Source organism: Furipterus horrens, unplaced genomic scaffold (assembly GCF_987537825.1).
Source record: "Furipterus horrens unplaced genomic scaffold, mFurHor1.1.pri manual_scaffold_8, whole genome shotgun sequence".
Lineage (NCBI taxonomy): Eukaryota > Metazoa > Chordata > Mammalia > Chiroptera > Furipteridae > Furipterus > Furipterus horrens.
This window is the reverse complement of record NW_028327178.1, coordinates 54077397-54099508: the sequence shown is the minus strand read 5'-3', so window position 1 is coordinate 54099508 and position 22112 is coordinate 54077397. Positions and strand designations below refer to the sequence as shown.

Below are 22112 nucleotides of genomic sequence, written 5' to 3'. Positions count from 1 at the left end.
GAGAATATTTCCCCTCATTTAGCTCTAAATTTCAATTTTTTACTTAAAGGAATCTGGAATTTTTAAAAACTCTATTACTTACCCATTTTAAGTTGTCTTCTAATATTTTCTTTATAAGTTTAAATAGTTGTAAGGGATTTCATTACTAGTCTAATGTAAATACAGGCATACCTCAGAGATAGTGTGAGAAAGTGAGCCACATAAATTTTATGGTTTTCCAGGGCATATAAAAGTGATAGTCTATTAAGTGTGCAATAACAATATGTCTTAAAATGTACATACCTTAATTTAAAATACTTTATTGTTAAAAACCTCTAACCATTACTAAAGCCTTCAGTGAGTCTTTTGGGGTGGCTGTGGCAATTTCTTAAAATAAGGCAACAATGAAGTCAGCCACATTGATTGACTCTTTCATTTAAATACTGAGGTCATTGTATAGGCTTTTTAATTTAATTTAATTTTTATTGAATTTATTGGGTGACATTGGTTAATAAAATTATATGGGTTTCAGGTGTACAATTCTATAATACATCATCTGTATGTTGTATTGTGTGTTCCCCACCCCAAATCAAGTTCCATCACCATTTATCCCACCTTTACCCTCTTCTACCTCTCCAGAATCCTGTTTCCTTCCAGTAATCACCATACTGTTGTCTGGTTATAAGTTTTTTTCTTTGCTTAATCCTTTCACCTTTTTTACCCAGCCTCCCAACACCCCTCTCCTCTGACAGCTGTCAGTCTATTCTGTTTTCTGTATCTGTGAGTCTGTTTCTATTTTTTTGTCAGTCTATTTTGTTCAATATATTCCACATAAAAGTGAAATCATATGGTATATGTCTTTCTTGGACTTGCTTATTTCACTGAGCATGATACTCGCCAGGTCTGTTCAAGCTGTCACAAAAGTTAAGATTTCCTTCTTTTTTATGGCTGAGTAGTATTCTATTGTGTAAATGTAACACAGCTTTTTTATTCACTCATCTACTGATGGGTACTTAGGGTGTTTCCAGATCTTGGATATTGTAAATAGTGCTGCAAAGAATATAAGGGAGCATATATTTTTTTGAATTAGAGTTTTGGGTTTCTTTGAATATATTCCAGAAGTGGAGTCACTGGTCATAAGGCAGTTCCATTTTAAATTTTTTGAGGGAACTTCATACTGTTTTCCACAGTAGTTGCACAAATCTGTATTCCCACCAACAGCGCACTAGGGTTCCTTTCTCTCCACATTCTCACCAACACTTGCTTTTTGATTTATTGAGAGTAGCCATTCTCACAAGTGTGAAGTGATAACTCATTGTGCTTTTAATTTGAATTTCTCTGATGATTAATGACATTGAGTGTTTTTTCACTTGCCTATTGACCATCTATATGTCTTCTTTGGAGAAGTGTCTATTCAGGTTCTTTGCCCATTTTTAGATTGAATTCTTTGTTTTTTTGGTGTTGAGTTTTATAAGTTCTTTATAAATTTTAGAAATTAATCACTTATCAGATGTATTATTGGCATATATATTCTTCCATTCAGTGGGTTATCTTTCATTATGTTGATGGTTTCCTTTGCTGTACAAAAACTTTTTTTAATGTAGTCCTGTTTGTTTATTTTCCTTTTGTTTCCATGCCTGAGATGATAAATAAAAAAAATATTGCTACAAGATGTGTATGAGCTTTTACTGCCTATGCTTTCTTGTAGAATTTTTATGGCTTCAAATCTAACATTTAAGTCTTTAATCCATTTTGAGTTAATTATTGTGTATGGTGTAAGGAGGGGGTCTAGTTTCATTTTTTAAAATGTATCTGTCCAATCTTCCCAACATCATTTATTGAATAGGCTATTTTCACCCCATTGTATGTTTTTGCCTCCTTTGTCAAATATTAATTGACCACAAAAGTGTGGATTTATTTCTGGGTTCTCTATTCTGTTCCATTGATCTATAGATCTGTTTCTATGGTAGTACCATGCCATTTTGATTACTATGACCTTATAGTATAGATTGATATCAGGTAGCATGATTTCTCCAACTCTGTTTTACTTTCTTAAGATTGGTATGGCTATTTGTGGTCTTTTGTATTTCTATATAAATTTTTGGAATATTTGATCTACTTTAGTAAAATAGGCCATTGGTATCTTAATGGAAATTACATTGAATCTAAGATTGGTTTAGATAGTATAGACATTTTAATGATGTTGTTACTTTCTATCCATGAATATGGTATACGCTTCCACTTACTTGTAGCTTCTTCAATTTCTTTCTTTAGTGTCTTATAATATTCCAAGTACATCTCTTTTACACCCTTGTTTAAATTTATTCCTATGTATTTTATTTTTTGATTCATTTGTAAATGGAATTGTTTTCTTAGTTTCCGTTTTTGATATTCATTATTTATGTATAAAAATGCAACTGATTTCTGGATATTTATTTTGTATCTTGCTCCATTCCTGAATACATTTATCAGTTCTAGTAGTTTTTTGGTGGAGTCTTTAGGGTTTTCTATATACAATATAATGTCATCTACAAATAATGACAATTTTACTTCTTCTTTCCAATTTGGATGCCTTTTATTTTTTCTTGTCTGATTGCTCTGGTTAGGACTTCCAGTACTATGTTGAATAAGAGAGATGAAAATGGATGGTACTTAGGACTTACGGCCAAGATGGAGGCCTAGACAGAAACGCTGCATCTCCCTCCACAACTAAAAAGAAATACAATTACCTCAGAACTAGAGACAGCCAGAAGTTCCAGATAATCAAGCTGCATGGAAGTCCAACAAACAAAGGTATAAAGAAGAAACACTCATCCAGACAGGTAGGAGGGATGAAGCTGGGGCAGAAAGGACGCAGTGTGGTGGCAGCACCAGTGGCGGTGGCAGCCCAGCGGAAAGCGCAGTCACATGTTTTAAAGGGAAGGACACTTGGGGAGTGTTCCCAGCACCAGACCAGACTGTGTGTTCACTGTCCCAGTGCCGGGGAAAATCAAGCCTCATTGCTTCTGACTGTGCAAACCAGTGGGGGTTGGGGCGGAGGAAGAAACTGCCAGTCTCTTGACTGAGTCTGCTTGTTTAAAGGGCCCCCACAGTCATAGAACATATGCAGACCCACCCACTCTGGGAACGACGGCCAGGGCAACAGCTAAAGAAGCACCAGTCCCATACGGAAGTGGGAGAAGTGACTGAAAAAGGGGTAAGTACTGAGCAAGCAGCATTGTTCCCTTTCAAACTCTTCCCCCACACACAGCGCCAAAATGTGGTTAAACAAGTTGCCTTGTACTGACAAATACCTAAGGCTTCGCCCCTTACAATGTAATGGAAGCTACAGCTCTGCCTAAGAGACAGAGGCAACCAAACACAGGAGCCTGTCAAGATGAGGAGACAGAGAAGTATGGTCCAAAAGGGGGAACAGATCAAGATTCTAGTGAGAGAACTAAGCAACGAGGAGATAGCCAACCTAACAGACAAGGAGAGAGCCAACCTAACAGACATAGAGTTCAAAACACTGGTGATAAAGATGCTCACAGGTTTGACAGATATGTTGAAGTACAGTAAATGCATAAGAGAAGAAATGAAGGCTATGCTAAATAAAATGAAGGAAAATTCACACAAAACCAATGGTGAAAGGAAGGAAACCAGGGTTCAAATTAATGATTTGGAACATAAGGAAGAAATAAACAGCCAACCAGTACAGAATGAGGAAACAAGAATTGAAAAACATGAGGCGAGGCTTAGGAACCTCTGGGACAACTTTAAACATGCTTATGTCCAAATCATAGGGATGCCAGAAGGAGAAGAGGAAGAGCAAGGGATTGAAAACATATGTGAGAAAATAATAAAGGAAAAACTTCCCAAATTTGGGGAAGGAAATAGACATATAAGTCCAGGAAGCACAGAGAGTCCCAAACAAGCTAGACCTAAAGAGGACCACACCAAGACACATCATAATTAAAATGCCAAAGGTTAAATATAAATAGAGAATCTTGAGAGCAGCAAGAGAAAAGCAGAGAGTTACCTACCAAGGGGTGCCTATAAGACTATCAGCTGATTTCTCAAAAGAAATTTTGTAGGCAAGAAGGGACTGGCAAGAAGTATTCAAGATGATGAAAAGCAAGGACTTTCAACAAGATTACTTTATCCAGCAAAGCTATCATTTAGAATGGAAGGGCAGATAAAGTGCTACCCAGACAAGGTAAAGCTAAAGGAGCTCATCATTACCAAGCTATTATTATATGAAATTTCAGAGGGACTTACTTAAGAAAAAGAAGATCAAAACTATGAACATTAAAATGACAACGAACTCACAACTATCAACAACTGAATCTAAAAAATAAAAATAAAATCCAACTAAAAAAAAAGAGTGGTGAAAGTAGACATTCCTTTCTTTATCCTGATCTTAAAGGATATGTTTGTAATTTTTGCCCATTGAATAGGATGTTGGCTGTGGGTTGTCAAATATGAGCTTTATTACATTAAGGTATGTTCAGTTTATTCCCACTTTGCTGGATTTTATCAAATGTTTTTTCTGCATATATTGACATGATCATCTGGTTTTTATCCTTTATTTTGTTTATGTGGTGTGTCACATTTTTTGTTTTGTTGATATTTACAAACCTTGCAACCCCAGTGTGAATCCCACTTGAGCATGGTGTATGATCTTTGTAATGTATTTCTGGATTTGACTTACTAATATTTTGTTGAGGATTTTAGTATCTATGTTCATCGGGGATATGGGCTTATAATATTCTTTGTTTGTAGTGTCTTTAAGAATAATACTAGCCTTGTCAAATGAGCTTAGGATTCTTCCCTTCTTTTGAATTTTTTTTGAGTTTGGAAGGAATAGGTGTTCTTCTTTGAATGTTTGGTAAAATTCACCTCTGAAGCCATACAGTACAAGAGTTTTGTTGGGAGTTGTTTTTTTTTTAATTATTTTTCCTGCATCAATTTCATTGGTTGGACAGTTATCTATCTATGCATATTTTCTGATTTTTCCTGATTGAGTTTTGGAAAATTGTATGTTTCTAAGAATTTGTGTATTTTGTCCAGGTTGTCCAATTTGTTGATGTATAGTTGTTTGTAACATATTTTTTTTACAATCCTTTGTATTTCTGTGACATCATTTTTAAGTTCTCCTCTTTCATTTCTGACTTACTTATTTGGGTCCTCTATCTTATTTCATTGATGGGTCTGATTAAAATTTATCAGTCTTATATATCTTTTTTTTTTTTTTTTCCCTTTGAAAACAGAAAACACATGTTAATTTATGTAACATAACCCACATACAAGTCTCTAAATCTGTAGGACTGTCTTATCGGAAAGATATCCAGTTGCAAGGCATTTGACATTCTTCTTGCCTGTAAATTAAACATCTTTGATAATGCCACAGACATAGTTTAACTTTCAAATGAAAACAAATTTTAAATGAAAAGAAACTTTAAAGACGGTTAGCTGCACTACTTTATAGTCTACCACTGGGCATTGTGATCTTCCTTGAATCGTCATTTTTCTCCCTAAGATTACCCTCCTTGTCATTAAAGGGACTGCATTAAGTCCATTTTTAATTTATCCTGTTCATTTGCATAAACACAACAAGAGCAGCAAATGATCACTTACGATCTTTAGTCCTGCTTTGCTGGAACTTACGCAAGGAACATTTAGGGTGACCTTTAGTCTCCCCTTCAAGGCACAGAAGCAGATCCACATACCTGGCATTCAGCCTTGCCTGTAAACACCTGTCTTTTCCAGGTCCTCCTGGTTTTCCATTGTGCCTTAAGGTCCCTTCTAGCCATCTTTCAGGAAAACAACCTTCATTCCTTCCCTGGAAAGATTGCTATGGACCGCTCATCCATCCAAGGTACTAGGCCTTTTATCTCGTGGACTTTTATTACCTTTGAAAGTCAGTCCCAGTTGCTCAGGGCTTTTTGGTAACAACCAAAGCCCAAGCAGGTCTCCTTTAGGCATGACATTCTATTCGAAGTCTTAGTTAAAAAAGAAAAAAAAAAAAAACCTCTATTAACAACTGGTCTTATTAGTTTTATGCAAAGAAACTTAGGTCATTACTAACTTCTTTAGAATGCCAAATTCTGGAGGGATCAGATAGGGAGAAAAATATACAGTGTGAAGGAAAATCCTTGTCCTTCTAATATTCACTGAACTTGCATTTCTATTCTTTATATTTTTATTTTTTTCCCCCCACTAAAAATTTTTCTGTTTGTTTGTTTTTCCATTACAGTTGTCTCACTTTTTTCCCCCTCTTGCTTCCCTGCACCCTGCCCCCACCCTTCTTCCACATTCAGTCTCCACCCAGTTGTCCATGTCCATGGGTCATTTATACATGTTCTTTGACTAGACCCTTCCCCTTCTTACCCTTTCTCTCCCTCCCATCTTCCCCTTTGTTACTGTTAGTTTATTCCTTGTTTACATACCTCTGGTTCAATTTTGCTCATTTGTTTGTGTTGTTCATTACTTTCCTGTAACAGGTGATAGCATAAGGTAATTTTCTTTTGTTGCCTGGCTTATTTCGCTAAGCATAATTCTCTCTAGTTCCAATCATGTTGTTGCAAATGGTAGAAGTTCCTTCTTTCTTTCAGTACTTATTCATTGTCATTTTCCCCCTTTGTACTCGTGTTCCTCTCTGTCTCTCTCTGTTTCTTCATCTTCTTAAAGCAGATCCTTTAGCATCTCTTGCAGTGCTGCTTTGGTGGAGATGTATTCTTTTAGCCTTCTTTTGTCTTGGAAACTCATTTCATCTTCCATTTTGAATGAGAGCCTTGCTGGGTAGAGTATTCTTGGTTGTAGGCCTTTGTTTTTCATTACTTGGAATATATTTTGCCATTCCCTTCTGGCTTGTAATGTTTCTGCTGAGAAATCTGATGATAGCCTTATTGGAGCTCCCTTGTATGTTATTAGTTGTTTCTCTCTTGCTGCTTTTAGGATTCTCTCTTTGTCTTTGAATGTTGGCATTTTAATTATGATGTGTCTTGAAGTGGGCCTGTTGGGGTTCATCTTCATTGGGACCCTCTGTGCTTTCTGGACTTGCATGATTCTTTCTCTTCTCATGTTAGGGAAGTTTTCTGTCATTAGTTTTACAAAGAGGTTTTCTATTCCTTGCTCTTCTTCTTCTCCTTCTGGAATTCCTATGATACGGATATTATTACGTTTCATGTTGTCCTGCAGCTCTGAGAACCTCTTCTGTCTTGTTCAGTCTTTTTTCGTTTTGTTGCACTGTCTGTGAGTTTTTGTCTACATTGTCCTCCAGCTCGCTGATCCGATCTTCTGCTTCCTCTAGCCTGTTTTTAATTCCTTCTACTGTGTTCTTCAATTCAGAGATCGTATTCTTCATTTCCTCCTGGCTCTTATTGATAGCTTCCATGTCCTTTTTGATGCTGGTATAATTCTCAGTAAGTTCCTTATAGTTCTTCTGGAGTTCACTGTAGTTTTTCTGGAGTTCTTTGTAGTTTCCGCTGAGCTCATTGAGCTTCTCCATAATCCATGCTTTCAATTCCATATCTGATAGTTTGCTCCCCTCTATTTCATTTAGCACTCTTTCTGGGGACTCTACCTTTCCTTTCGATGGGGGGTTGTTTCTCTGTCTCCCCATTTTTGTGACTCCTATTGTTTGTTGGTGCTTCTTAGAATGATCTGCACTTCCTGGATCTGCCTCTGGTGGCGTCAGATCATGTACCAGTCTGGGCCTAGGCAGCCTGTTGGAGACTTCCAGGGATCTACTGCCTTTGTCTGACTACTTTAGTTGTTAATCTATTCAATCTGTGATTAGCCGTCAGGCTTAAGGACCGTGGGTGTGGCAGCTTAATTCCTGTAGGCAGGGCCTTTGCTTCCCCTCAGGCTGACGCCACTTGGCCGGGAATGGTCTGCCTGCAGTGTGGGGATGAGTCAGCACTGGGACCCGGCCGGCCGCTTCCTCAGCTCTCCCCTCAAAGCCACCACACCAAACTCTCCCCAAGCGTCCCCAGTCCTCTCCGCCCTCTCTCTGCTCGAGCCCAGGGTAAGTGGGGGCAAAATATTTTCGTATGTGATCCGCTTAAGAGCTTTTTTTCTCCAGCTGTTTCTCTCCGGCTAGCAAGAAACCCTGTGGCTTTTCACTTTTCTCAGCTGATACTATTTTACTTTCCACTCTGTTGCTGTAGGCTGGGAAGCTCAGCTGGGGGTTTAGACCCTGCCCTTCTCTGGGGGAACCCCCGGCTGCTGAGCTGTTTCTCAGTCCCTTCAGCTGCTACCCGTGTGACGCCAGCCCTTCCCCGTCTCCGCACTCCCTACCGGTCACATTGTGATGTAGCAGCCTTTTCTGTCTCTCCGTGGTTATAAGACTTCTCTCCAGCTGGTGTTCGGTTGGTTATTCCAGATGGTTTCTCCAAAATTACATTGTAAATCCAAACTAGTTCTGGGAGGAAGTTAGTGTAGCTTCCACTTACTCCTCCGCCATCTTGTTTCTCAGTCTTATATATCTTAAAAGAACAAACAAACAGCTCTTGGTTTCATTGATCTTTGTATTTTTTTAAACTCTTATTTTGTTCTAATCTTTATTGTCTTCATCCTTCTACTCATTTTGGGTTTTGTTTATTGTTCTTTTTCTACTTCCTTTAACTGTAAAATTAAGATAGTTTATTTGAGATTTTCCTTGTTTCTTGAGGTAAGCCTGTAATGCTATGACTTTCCCTCTTAGGACTGCTTTTTCTGTGTCCCATAGATTTTGGGTTGTTGTGTGTTCATTTTCATTTTTGCAAGGTATTTTTAAAATTTTTTCATTGATATTATTGTTAAACCATTCATTGTTTACTAAAATGTTATTTAGCATCTGTGTTTTTGTGTTTTTTTCAGTTTTCTTTGTAATTGATTTGTAATTTCATACCATTTTGGTCTGAGAAGATGCTTGGTATGATTTCAATCTCCTTAAATTTGCTGGGACCTATTTTGTGGATTAACATGTAGTTTATCTTAGAAAATTGTCCATGTGCACTTGAAAAGATGTATATTCTTCTGCTTTGGGGTGATAAGCTCTGAAGATATCAGTTAACTCCATCTCATTTAGTGTGTCATTTAAGACTGCTGTTTTCTTATTGATTTTCTGTCTGGAAGATCAATTCTTTGGTGGAAGTGGGGTGTTAAAATTTCCTACTATGACTATATTACTGTTTATTTCTCTCTTTACATCTATCAAGATTTGCTTTATATATATAGGTTCTTCTATGGTGGGTGCATAAATGTATAGAAGGTTTATATTCTCTTGTTGAATTGCTCCCTTTATCATTAAGTAGTGTCCCTCTTTGTCTCTTACTATACTCTTCATTTTAAAGTCTATTTTGTCAGATATAAATGAGCTCCCTTTCCTTTCCATTTGCATGAAATATCTTTTTCCATACCTTTACTTTAAGTCTGTGTGTATCTTTTGTTCTGAGGTGGGTCTCTTGTAGACAGCATATATGTGGGTCTTGTTTTCTTATCCATTCTGCTACCCTATGTTTTTTATTTGAGCCATTTAAATTTAAAATAATTATTGATAGGCATGTATTTATTGTCATTTTATTATTTTAACTGTGTTCCTCTTTTCTTTTTCTTTCTTTCTTTCCTTGTTTCTTCTTCTTCTTCTTAAAGAAGACCCTTTAACATTTCTTTTAAAAAATTTTTGGAATGCATCACAAAGTTGTGTGTAATTGTTGTGCAGGGGCCATTCTAATATTCTCTGTATCATTCCAATTTTAGTATATGTGCTGCCAAAGTGAGCACTAACATTTCTTGTAATACTGGTTTGCTGGTAAGAAACTCCATTAGCTTTTTCTTGTCTGAGAAGCTCTTTATTTGTCTTTCCATTTTGAATAATAGCCTTGCTGGGTAAAGTAGTCTAGGTTATAGGTCTTTGCTTTTTATCACTATGAATATTTCATGCCAATATCTCTGGTCTGAAATGTTTCTGTTAAGAAATCAGTTGAAAGTCTATGGGAACTCTCTTGTAAGTAACTGTTTTTCTCTTGCTGCTTTTAAGATTCTCTTTTTGTCTTAACCTTTGGTATTTTAATCATGATGTGTCTTGATGTCAGCCTCTTTGTGTTCTTTTTTGGGACTCTCTACACTTCCTGGACTTGTATGTACTTTTTCTTCACTAGGTTAGGACATTTTTTAGTAATTATTTTTTCAAATAGGTTCTCAATCACCTTGCTCTCTGTCTTCTCCTTATGATACCCCTACAATGCAGATGTTGTTACATTCCATTTTTTCTCAAAGATCTCTTAATTATCCTAATCTTTTAAAGTTCTTTTGTCTGTTTGCTGGTGTGATTGGGTATTTTCTCTTACCTTGTCTTCAAAACCACTGACTCAATTCTCTGCTTCATCTAACCTACTGTTTATTTCTTCTAGTGTATTCATTTTATATATTGTATTCTTCATTCATGACTCATTCTTTTTTATGATTTCTATGTCCTTTCTTATGCTTGCTGTGTCTGTGTTGAAATTATCACTAAGTTCTTTGACCAAACTTCTAACCATTTTTTTGAACTTTATATCGATAAATTGCTTACTTCCATTTCGTTTAGCTTCTTTTTCTGGAGATTTCTCCTAGTCTTTCATTTGGGGCATGTTTCCTTGTTTCCCCATTTTTTTGCTGCCTCTTTATGTTTATTACTGTGTATTAGATAGAACTGCTATTAGATAGATCCCCAGGCCCTAGGACAGAGACAGAGCTGCACGAGGCGATGGTGACACTAAAAACCACAATTGCGCACCAGAGAGAGAGAGAGCATGAGAATGGAGACCTGTATGTATTGTTGATTGGAGCTTTGAATGGACAGATAAGCAATAATGGGGGAAATTCTGGGCATTGGTTTAGATTTTAGTCTTTCTGGGAACATAGGCATTTCTGTTATTTGTGGAAGAGGTTGGCTTGAGCAGGAATGTTCTCAGCCGCTCCCCACCTACACCAACTGGGAACCTTGTTAATGAAAACCTCTTTCCTTCCCTACAAATTTTTTTTTAATGTGTTTTATTGATTATAATATTATATTTGTCCCAATTTCCCTTCCCTCTGCTCCCCTCCACCTGGTGGTCCCCCTCCCTCCAGTTGTCCCCCCCTTTTAGATCATGTCCATTAGTTGTGCATATAGTTCTTGTCAACCTCTGTCTATTCCATTCCCTCCTACCGTGATCCTTAATTCCTATATCATCTCCCTCCCTCTCCCCATTTCCCCTCCCTGTTGACCTCCCCCCAATATGTTCCCCGTACCTATAGTTCTTTTTCCACTCTCATTGCCTGTTTAGTTTGCCTTTGTTTCAATTCCCTAGCTTCTGTTGTTTCTTGTGATGCAGTTTTCATTTTAGATTTCATAGTCTTGATCCTCCTTTTTCTAAACCAGTCCCTTTAACATCTCATATAACAGTGGTTTGGATCTAATGAACACTTTCAGTTTTATTTTGTCCTGGAAACACTTTCTCTGCCCTTCTATTCTGAATGACAGTTTTGCTGGATAGAGTATTCGTGGTTGTAGGTTTTGGATTTTCATTACTTTGAATATTTCTTGCCAGTCCCTTCTTGCCTGCAGGGTCTCCCTTGAGAAGTCAGCTGATAGTCTAATTGGGACCCCTTTGTACATGATTCTTTTCTTCTTTCTTGCTGCTTTTAGGATTCTCTCTTTATCTTTAATTTTTGACATTTTGATTATAATGTGTCTTGGAGTGGTTCTCCCTGGGTCCAGTTTTTTTGGAATTCTCTGTGCTTCCTGGACCTGTAAGTCTATTTCCTTCCCCAAGTCTGGGAAGTTCTCCTTTATTATATTTTCACTCAATTTTTCAAGTTCTAGTTCATCTTCCTCGCTCTCTGGTAAACCAATGATTCTTATGTTGGGCCTTTTATAGCTGTCCCAGAGGTTTCTGATCCTCTCATCGTTGCTTCCCATTTCCTCTCGCTGCATTGGTTGACTGCTTGTTCCTTCTCCATATTCCAGTTTGTTGAAATGAACTCTGGATTTTTTTTCCTCACCATCTGTCTCGTATGTGGTTTTGTTCCTTTCGTTATGAGTGTTTTTCGCTTCTTTCTCATCTTCTTCCAGATCTTTTGTTAATTCTGTAAGCCACCTGATAACAATGGCCCTGAACTGAGCCTCTGACAGGTTTCTTATTTGTTCATCTGTCAGCTTCCTCATCTGTTGCCTGGCGAGCTGTGCCACCGGGATTTCTATAGTTGTCTGCCTCATTTTGACAGATGCGTTTTGTTTTCTTGGGCTGGCAATAGGGGGCAGTGCCTGTGTACTCGTCACAACCCAGCAACTGGCGCCTGTCCGCGACCTGTTTCGCAGCCCTGTGGCGCTTTCTTTGGGGGCGGGGGTCCAAGATGGATTCACACAGTTATTCCGCTAGGAGACTGGGATCCGTCCTCCCGCCCCCCTGGGCCTCACTGTTCAAGGCGATGTGGTGGCTGCTTTCCCCAGTGTTGGGGTCGCGAGCTGCCGGGGGTTCGACCTCAGCCGAGATTGTCCTCCCTGCCGCTGGGATTGCTCTCCCCGCTGCTGTCCCTGGTGCAACCGCAAACAGCACCACCCCCTTTCTCTCCCCTTAACCTGCCCAAAGGGCGCCGCTGGTTTATAACTTCATACGTTGGGCTTCCGTGTAGTTTTATTTTCTGGAATTTCTAGTTATCCTTTGTTTTGAAGTAGTTGTATTCCTCTCTAGTTGTAGAGGGAGACCGAGCGCGTCAGTCTAAGCCTCCATCTTGGCCGGAAGTCCCCAAGGTCTTCCCTGCAAATTTTTGTGTTATGCTTCTACATGGTGGCAAACGGCTGGACCCCAGGCTGCCTGGTTACATAATCTTGCTCTGTGTCTAAGAAGTCATTTCCCTTTGGGACAGCAGTTTTCAGAAGAGATGACTAAGAGTTTCCTTAGTGCAAGAGGGATCTGTATTCCTCTCCTGTAGGCTGGAAGCTTGGCAACATACTGAGAGACCCACAGGGAAGGGGCTGTTACTGTTTTCTGGGCCTGTGTTGGCTCCAGTGCCGAGCACAGTGCCTGTCCTCCATCTAAAGGAATTGGGCAATTAGCCATGAGGTTTGAGCTAGCAGCCTGGTGGAAGATTTTTCCAACTGCTCTTTCTACAATGTGGCTTGTGTAAGATAACAAATACGTTTCAGCCTTTCAGTGTCTGCAGGCGTCACTTTCCTTCAGGTCTGTTTGCAAACAGCTGGTCTCTACCTGGCCACCCAGGGTGTTTGGGAGTTTTCTGCAGATCTGCATTGCCAACATTTGCTGGACATCATCCCAGACACCTTTGCATGCATAGAGACTTAGAGAACTCTTTGTATCTTGCAGCTTCTGGTGGCTGCTGGTGACCCTTGGTGTTCTTTGGCTCATAGATGCATCACTCCATCCTCTGCCTCCTATTTTCATTTTGATATTCTTGCCTATCCTCATTATTTGTCATATTCTCTTAAATTCATTTTATCTATTTCTTTTTGATTAAAATGTTTTTTAATTAAAAAATTTTCTGTCACTTTCTATCTCTCTAAATGGTGTTATTGGTTATGTTTATTTTCTCTCATGTTCCTTTAGTATAAACTTTATTTCTTAATTTTTTAAATTTTAATTTATTTCCTGAGTTGTCACTTTATTTCTGAGCTTTCCTAATTTTGATTTATGTTCTTCTTTCACGTTTTCTAGCATTCTCTTAATGTTTTAGACTGTTTTGAAGTGGTAGGTTACAGTTTTGGTCTGTTTTTGTGAGCATGCTTTCTTTGTCTGTAGGAATGTCATCCTACTTTGTATTCTTTTTTTATTTTTTCCTGCAAATAACTTTCATGGCTTTTGACCTCAATTTTTTTCAAATGTCCTTTTTTCTTCTTTCATGAATTTGATTTTCTTGAACACTCAAAAGAAGCAGAGTTCAGGAGAACTTTTGCAACTTCACTTAGCAATGCCTGCTGTTTTCTTCATTGGTGTGCTGAAACATGGAAGCTTTCCTTCAGAACTTCCCTTTTCCCACATTTATTTGCATTTTCTCTTTCCTACATTTCTCTTGTTCATGTCCTACAGAATTCTTATTCCATCCTGGGAGACTCCCCTCTGTGTGGGGTCTTGTCCTGGAAGGAAGGATTGCTCTAGCCCTTCAGGGCTATGTGTGGGTCCTTTGCACTTACTCGCTATTGGATGGGGGGAAAATCATTTCTGTTTTCAGCTGCTGTTCTCTCCATGCTTTCCTCGGGAAACCTGATGCTATTTTGGAGTGTCTTCAGGTCCATCAGATGCTTTATTTCCCCCCTGTTTCTACTTGTACTATGCTGATATCATGAGGTCTTGCTGCTATCTGTATCTCATCTTCACTGATCTTCCCTTTTGGGATTTGGGGGGATACCTTTCAACTAGTTTTGTCCCAAGCATTGTCTGTGGGTTTTGCTTTTGTTTTCTAGTTACTTAGTCCATAGCACCTAATGGTTAAATGACCCTTGATCCATGTACAACATTTTTTTTAATGATCCATTCTCAGTAATTTGCACTTTGGACTTTGACTTGAAGTAAATATATTAATGTAGAGTAAATGAAAGTAACCCTCCCAGGAAAGCCCTAACAACCAAGCTGCTTAAAATTAACTATCCTTAAAAGCAATTAAAGTTTCCTAAACCAGAATTTCTGACAATGACTTAACATGCCTTAGTATTTCAAATTTGTCCAATGTATTTTTGTTGGGAACCAATTATTTGTTGTATAGTCTGTTACATACTATTTTGGATATAAATAAATATAAAGCATAGTCTCTCCCCTCAAGAAGTTCCTAATCTACCTGGAATTTTATTGGATACATGAAATAGGAAAGTAATTTGTAAATGACAATGATATAAAATATATCAACCACTTAATCTCTTGTTGCAGATTGACCATAATGTATCAAATGACAACTCCCCTTCTTCATAGTTCTTTGTAATCTATTAAGATCACATTGCAGGTAAAGAAAATGGATGGGATAGGTATTTTTTTGACTTTAGACATAATAATCTATAAGAGGATAGAGAGAATGCTTACCTTAAGAAAAAAAATTGCAAATGTCTAAGAACCAAAACTAAATTCCTAATGAATAATTGAGGTAGAAAAAATAGTTCTTTTATCACCTTAAGCAAGAACTCAATGTGCTGAAACAAGATATATAAAGCAGATAAATTGGAAATAATGATTTACATTAAAATAATTCTTCAATTTATAAAATTGTTAGTAAGCTTTCATTCTGTATTTGATTTGGTTTTTTTCCTGTTTGCATTGTTACATCTCTTCTTTTACAGCTTGGTTTTGGTCTCTTGTTTGATTTTCTGGTGATTTTCCACGAAGAATTCTGTACAACATACAACCAGGTCAGGAGCTGGCTGTCAAGAGACCCTGGGACTTCTCTGAACTTTGGCTTTTCTCTTGAAATTAGTGTGGAATACCATGCATAGTAGACAGAATTCCAAATTGCCCCCCAAGATGTCTCCTTGAGTGTACACCCTGTTGAATCTTCCCCTTGAGTAAAGGTGGTACCTATGAATTTGAGGGGATATGGCAAAAGTAAAGGAATATTGTAAAGGTAATTAAAGTCCCTAATGAATTGTTACAAAGTTAATCAAATGAGAGATTATTTTAGGTGGGCCAATTTATCACATTTTTAAAAAGGGTCTAGAGAAGAAACAGAAGTCAGAGAGATCTGAAGCAGCAGCAGCAGAAGCTCTCCTACAGGCCTTGCAGAAGCAGCTGCCATGTGTGGTGAGGGCCAGGTGGCAGGACACAGGAGGAGGCCCTTGGGAGCTGAGGCCTTCAGTCCTCCAACCCCAGGAGCTGAATTCTGCCAGCAACCAGTGAGTGAGAAGAGGACTTGGATCAGCCAGGTAAGAACTTGTCCTTGCTATCACATGGATTGCAGCCTGCAACCCTGAGCAGAGGGCATGGCTTAGCCTGACTCCTGACCTATGGGAGCTGTGAGATAATTAATGTAGGCTTGTTGTGAAGTTGCTAAATTTGTAGTACTTTGTTAAACAATAGAAAGCTAATATATCAAATAGTCACAAAAGTCCTTTTTGTGAATTTCAGGATTCCTACTCTGCCTTTCCCCAGCTTCACCCAGCCTCACAGCCCAGGCCCTGGGATGACCTTTGAGAAAACACCAAGCAGATAAGATCATCTCATAGCTAGGACACAGAAAGGCTCAATGCCTGTCTGTTGCATGAGTAAATGAAGCTCTCTGCTTCCTAACTTTCACTTTTCTCCAGGGTGCACATTGACAGAATGCAGGTAAATACTTTTCTATTTTCTATTGGGTAAATATGATTAAAATGTAATAACAGTCCCGCAACGTTGTCTCTGAGGCTCTCACACATCAGTTTATATTAGAAAGGGGTCGGGGGTTTCAAGGCTTCCTTAATATAAGTGGGCATTTGTTATATGAGACAACAGGGAGATTTAAACTACCACAAAAATGTTAGACAGTGTAGCTGTTCCTACAGAAAAAGACTGTGTAAAACAATTGAGTAAAATATGAAACTTAAGATGTTATGGAGGAAACCAGTGACTTAAAAGTGTTCTATAGAATTAAAATTAGCTTGCAGCATTAATAATCAACTAATAAATTAGATCAAAATATGGACTTTCTTTAATAGATCTTGTATCTTAGCAAATTTGACAAAATGTGGGTAACATGGCTGTCAAAGGAAATGCTAACTTTATTTGCAATTTAAAATTACATTAAAATATTGGGTGCTATTTTTTTTCTTTGTGAATTAGAGATATTCTTTTTTTAAGTATATTTTATTGATTGTATTGTTACGATAGTTCCAATTTTTTCCCCTTTGCTCCCCTCCGCCCAGCACCCCCCACCCCCAACAATCCCCCCCCCCAAGTCCATGCCCATGGGTCGTACATACAAGCTCTCCTGCCTCACCCTTTCATTCTTCTTCTTATTTTTTAAAAATAATTAATTAATTATTTTAACAATAAAAAATAACAATCCCTCCCTCTCAGACTTAAGACCCTTTATAATCTTATAAAGGACAATGGGTGAAGGTCTCGAGCTTCTCTAGCTGCTTCAAGCTGGACATGGTCGTCATCCTACCTACACTTGGGTCCAGAAATCCCTAATAAGAGTGGGGGTGTGGAGGGGAGGGTGGCCTTCCCACATGGGGAAGGATCGTGCAGACTCCAGGTTGGTTGGCTGTCCCTGGACAATGGCATGCTTGATTTAATAAGCTGGCATCCTTGTTGTATTCTGGAGGCAACAGATTTGGCAACATGGTTAAAGGACATCATTCAATCCATAACCACTAGATGACAAAAGACAGGTATTAATTTTTCAATGTCCCACATTAGGGAAAAGAAGGGCTTCCTTGGAGGAAGGTGTGCCAGGTACATCTCACGTGTCCAAAACCCTTTTGCTCATTATACTTAGTTTGAGCTGAGGGGAATATTTTAGGTTTCCCCCTCTCAGGCCTCTGGGTTCTTTCTGTCCAAGCCTTTAGGACAGAAAAGAGAAACCAGTTTTAAAGTGAAGCCCACAGACCACCCCGTTCTTCACCAACCCAGCCACTTAGTTCAGCCAAACCATTGAGTCTCAGGAGGCAGCAATGCAGACAGGATTAAGTGAGGCCTATACATACAGACAATCACTCAGGTAATGAGATCGTAGGCTTATGCCCTTTGAAAACAGAAAACACATGTTAATTTATGTAACATAACCCACATACAAGTCTCTACATCTGTAGGACTGTCTTATTGGAAAGACATCCAGTTGCCAGGCACTTGACATTCTACTTGCCTGCAACTTGAATATCTTCGATGCTATCACAGACATGGTTTAATTTTCAAGTGAAACCATATTTTAAATGAAAAGAAACTTTTAAGATGGTTAGCTGCACTACTTTATAGTCTACCACTGATCATTGTGATTTTCCTTGAATAATGATTTTTCTCCCTAAGATTACCGTCCTTGTCATTAAAGAGACTGCATTAAGTCCATTTTTAATTTATCCTGTTCATTTGCATAAACACAACAAGAGCAGAAAATGATCACTTATGATCTTTAGTTCTGCTTTGCTGGAACTTACGCAAGGAACATTTAGGGTGACTTTCAGTCTGCCCTTCAAGGCACAGAAGTAGAACCACATACCTGGCATTCAGCCTTGCCTATAAATACCTGTCTTTTCCAAGTCCTTCTGGTTTTCTATTGTGCCGTAAGGTTCCATCTAGCCATCTTTCAGGAAAACAACCTTCATTCCTTCCCTGGAAAGATTGCCATGGACCGCGCATCCATCCAAGGTACCAGGTCTTTTATCTTGTGGACTTTTATTACCTTTGAAAGTCAATCCCAGTTCTTCAGGGCTTTTTGGTAACAACCAAAGCCCAAGCATGTTTCCTTTTAGACATGACATTCCAGTCAAAGTCTTAGTTAAAAAAAAAAAAACAAACCTCTATTAACAATTGGTCTTATTAGTTTTATGCAAAGAAAATTATGTCATTACTTACTTTTTTAGAATGCCAAACTCTGGAGGGATCAGATAGGGAGAAAAATATACAGTGTGAAGGAAAATCCTTGTCCTTCTAATATTCACTGAACTTGCATTTCTATTCTTTATATTTTCATTTTTCCCCCACTAAATTTTTTGTTTGTTTTTCCATTACAGTTGTCCCACTTTTTCCCCCTTCTTGCTTCCCTGCCCCCTGCCCCACCTTCTCCCACATTCAGTCCCCACCCAGTTGTCTATGTCCATGGGTCATTTATACATGTTCTTTGACTAGACCTTTCCCCTTCTTACCCCCTTCTCTCCCTCCCATCTCCCCCTTTGTTACTGTTAGTTTATTCCTTGTTTACATGCCTCTGGTTCAATTTTGCTCATTTGCTTGCGTTTTTCATTAGTTTCCTGTAATAGGTGATAGCATAAAGTATTTTTCTTTCGTTGCCTGGCTTATTTCGCTAAGCATAATTCTCTCTAGTTCCAACCATGTTGTTGCAAATGGTAGAAGTTCCTTTTTTCTTTCAGTACTTATTCATTGTCATTTTCCCCCTTTGTACGCGTGTTCCTCTCTGTCTTTCTCTGTTTCTTCATCTTCTTAAAGCAGACCCTTTAGCATCTTTTGCAATGCTGGTTTGGTGGAGATGTATTCTTTTAGCCTTCTTTTGTCTTGGAAACTCCTTATTTCACCTTCCATTTTGAATGAGAGCATTGCTGGGTAGAGTATTCTTGGTTGTAGGCCTTTGTTTTTCATTGCTTGGAATATTTTTTGCCATTCCCTTCTGGCTTGCAGTGTTTCTGCTGAGAAATCTGATGATAGCCTTATTGGAGCTCCCTTGTATGTCATTAGTTGTTTCTCTCTTGCTGCTTTTATGATTTTCTCTTTGTCTTTGAATGCTGCCATTTTAATTATGATGTGTCTTGAAGTGGGCCTGTTGGGGTTTATCTTCATTGGGATCCTTAGTGCTTCCTGGACTTGCGTGACTCTTTCTCTCCTGTTAGGGAAGTTTTCTGTCATTAGTTTTTCAAAGAGGTTTTCTATCCCTTGCTCTTCTTCTTCTCCTTCTGGAATTCCTATGATACGGATATTATTACGTTTCATGTTATCCTGCAGCTGTCTTAGAACCTCTTCAGTCTTGTTCAGTCTTTTTTCATTTTGTTGCACTGTCTGGGAGTTTTTGTCTAAGTTGTCCTCCAGCTCACTGATCTGATCTTCTGTGTCCTCTAGCCTGCTTTTAATTCCTTCTACTGTGTTCTTCAATTTAGAGATTGTATTCTTCATTTCCTCCTAGCTCTTACTGATAGCTTCCATATCCTTTTTCATGCTGGTGTAATTCTCAGTAAGTTCCTTGTAGTTTTTCTGGAGTTCCTTTTAGTTTCCGCTGAGCTCATTGAGCTTCTCCATAATCCATGTTTTGAACTCCATATCTGATAGTTTGCTCCCCTCTATTTCATATAGCACTCTTTCTGGGGATTCTAACTTTCCTTTTGATGGGGGGTTGTTTCTCTGTCTCCCCATTTTTGTGACTATTGTTTGTTGGTACTTCTTAGAATGATCTGCACTTCCTGGATCTGCCCCAGGTGGCGTCAGATCCTGTACCAGTCTGGGCCTAGGCAGCCTGTTGGAGACTTCCAGGGATCTACTGCCTTTGTCTGTCTTCTTTAGTTGTTAATCTATTCATTCTGTGATTAGCCATCAGGCTTAAGGACCATTGGTGTGGCAGCTTAATTCCTGTAGGCAGGGCTTTTGCTTCCCCTCAGGCTGACTCCACTTGGAGGGGAATGATCTGCCTGCAATGTGGGGATGAGTCAGCACTGGGACTCAGCTAGCTCCTTCCCCAGCTCTCCCCTCAAAGCCACCACACCAAACTCTCCCCAACCATCTTCAGTCCTCTCTGCCTTCCCTCTGCTTGAGCCCAGGATAAGTGGGGGGCAAAATAGTTTCGTATGTGATCCACTTAAGAGCTCTTTTTCTCCAGCTGTTTCTCTCTGGCTAGCAAGAAACCGTGGCTTTTTGCTTTTCTCAGCTGGATACTATTTTACTTTCCACTCTGTTGCTGTAGGCTGGGAAGCCCAGTTGGGGGTTTAGACCCTGCCCTTCTCAGGGGGAATCCCTGGCTGCTGAGCTGTTTCTCAGTCCCTTCTGCTGCCACCTGTGTGAGCCCAGCCAGCCCTTCCGCATCTCCACACTCCCTACCGGTCATGTTGTGATGTAGCGGCCTTTTCTGTCTCTCTGTGGTTATAAGACTTCTCTCCAGCTAGTGTTCGGTTGGTTATTCCAGATGATTTCTCCAAAATTAAGTTGTAAATCCAGGCTAGTTCTGGGAGGAGGTTAGTGTAGCTTCCACTTACTCCTCTGCCATCTTGTTTCTCCTCTGGGTGCTATTTTAATCAATACTACATTTGCATATTTTGGGAGACTTGTATTTTCAAAAATTCTGTTTTATGAATTTTGTTTACTCATTATTTTATCTATTTCTTAAAATTAATATGTTAGGAGGAAAATAACTTCAATAAATGTTTCATTCTTGAAGGCATCTCAATATAAAGATTTTGATAGAAATTAGCCTAGATAAGCCAATTCTAAAATTGAGAATAGGTTGCGTCATGCTCTGTTATATCTGTGGTTTTGAAAATATTGTAAATGTTATTTTATTAATTACACCCTTAACAGTATGTTTAAAAAGGGAATCATATGTAATTGTTTTTCAAATGAAAATGCTTTAGGTATAAGTGAAGTACTTTAAAAATGTATTTATTAGGTGGTTCTATGTTTTAGGGACTTAACAAACATTACAAAAAAAATTTAAACATACACAAAAGTAGAGAGAAATGTAACGAGTGTTTCTATTGTTTTTTTTTTTAAATTGCTGCTATAACAAATTACCACCAGTCCAATGACTTAAAACAACACAAATGTATCTTAACTGTTCTGTAGGTCAGTAGTCAGACTTGAGTCTCACTGAGCTAAAATCAAGGTGGTTCTACAAGAGAATCCATTTCCTCGCCTTCTAGGGGCCACCTAGCCAAATTCCTTGGCTTGTGCCCTCTTTCTTCATCTTCAAAGTCAACAATGATGGATTCCTGTGAGATAGCATGTATCTGTGGACTGAATGTCTCTGTCCTTCCAGAATTCATGTTAAAATTCTAATCCTGTAAGTTATGGTATGTGGAGGTGGCACCTTTGGAAGGTGCTTAAGTTGTAAGGTTGGAGGAGCCCTCATGAATGAAATTAGTTGTCTTATAAAAGAGACCCCACAGAGGTCCCTCTCCATTCTACCATGTAAGGACACAGTGAGAAGACCCTGGCTATGCAAAAGGAAGAGGGGTCACTCCAGAATGCAGCTGGCATTCTGATTTTGAACTTCCAGCCTCCACAACTTTGAGAAATGTATTATTGTTTATTAGCCACCCAGTCTATAGAGACTGAATAAACTAAGATACCCTCCTTCTGTTGTTATATCTCCCTCTGACTCTCATACAGCTGGGAAACTTTCTCAACTTGTAAGAACACAGGTGATTAAATTGGATCCATTGGGGTAATCCAGAATAATCTCTTCATCTCAAGGTCCTGAACCTTAATCACATCTGCAAAGTCCCTTTTGCCATTTAAGGTAACCTATTCACAGGTCCAGAGATGAGGACATGGACATCTCTGGGGAGCCATTAT

General features: G+C 38.7%; 1 non-coding gene across 1 annotated transcript; it reads right to left on the bottom strand.

The window, feature by feature from the left end:
* Positions 1-9619: 9619 nt before the first annotated feature.
* LOC150002923 (U6 spliceosomal RNA) lies at positions 9620-9726 on the bottom strand. The gene has a single exon (XR_016512816.1). It is a non-coding gene; the product is annotated as a U6 spliceosomal RNA (small nuclear RNA).
* Between the last annotated feature and the right edge of the window lie 12386 nt (positions 9727-22112).